The sequence below is a fragment of the Selaginella moellendorffii genome, unplaced genomic scaffold, assembly GCF_000143415.4.
Source record: "Selaginella moellendorffii unplaced genomic scaffold, v1.0 SELMOscaffold_38, whole genome shotgun sequence".
In the NCBI taxonomy this organism is placed as follows: Eukaryota; Viridiplantae; Streptophyta; class Lycopodiopsida; order Selaginellales; family Selaginellaceae; genus Selaginella; species Selaginella moellendorffii.
The window spans coordinates 529933-530506 of NW_003314299.1; positions in this window are offsets into that span (position 1 = coordinate 529933).

Below are 574 nucleotides of genomic sequence, written 5' to 3' on the forward strand. Positions count from 1 at the left end.
TGCTTGTACGGCAATGACTACTTGAACCAATAGACTAATCTTTATAGTCTTTAATTGATCCACTTATAATCATGCCTTGGAAGGATCCACTAGTGCTGTCGTGAATGTGACTTCGGGTATCGAAAGTTACCTGTCGGCTAGTCCTTACGGACATTCTTTCTTTACTGCCACGATGGCAGAAGGTCGGTATTGCTGGTTCCCTTTATTAGCCCCTCTTGTTCAAGTGTTAGTAAGCTGGGTTTAGCACATGTACTTAGCCAGATGGACATAAGGTAAGAACTCCTATGTGTTTTTAGCTGAGCATACTCGGCCTGGCTCTTAGTTCTTTTTTGCTCTATTTTGCACTAGCTTGACAAGAACCCTCGTGTATTGAAATTGGTCCCTTAATATCACTGGATGATAATTTACTGTGTCTGCCAAATACCCTCGCTATCATGCCCTTTGTGTTAGTCTCATTTCGGTCCCAAATGCTATTTATGGAAAGTGTCCAGATTTGCTTATTTGGCATATCTACGGATATGTAGAGATTGTCCTGAACACAATGGTGTTCGTCCTGTGTCCAAATTCGCAATCT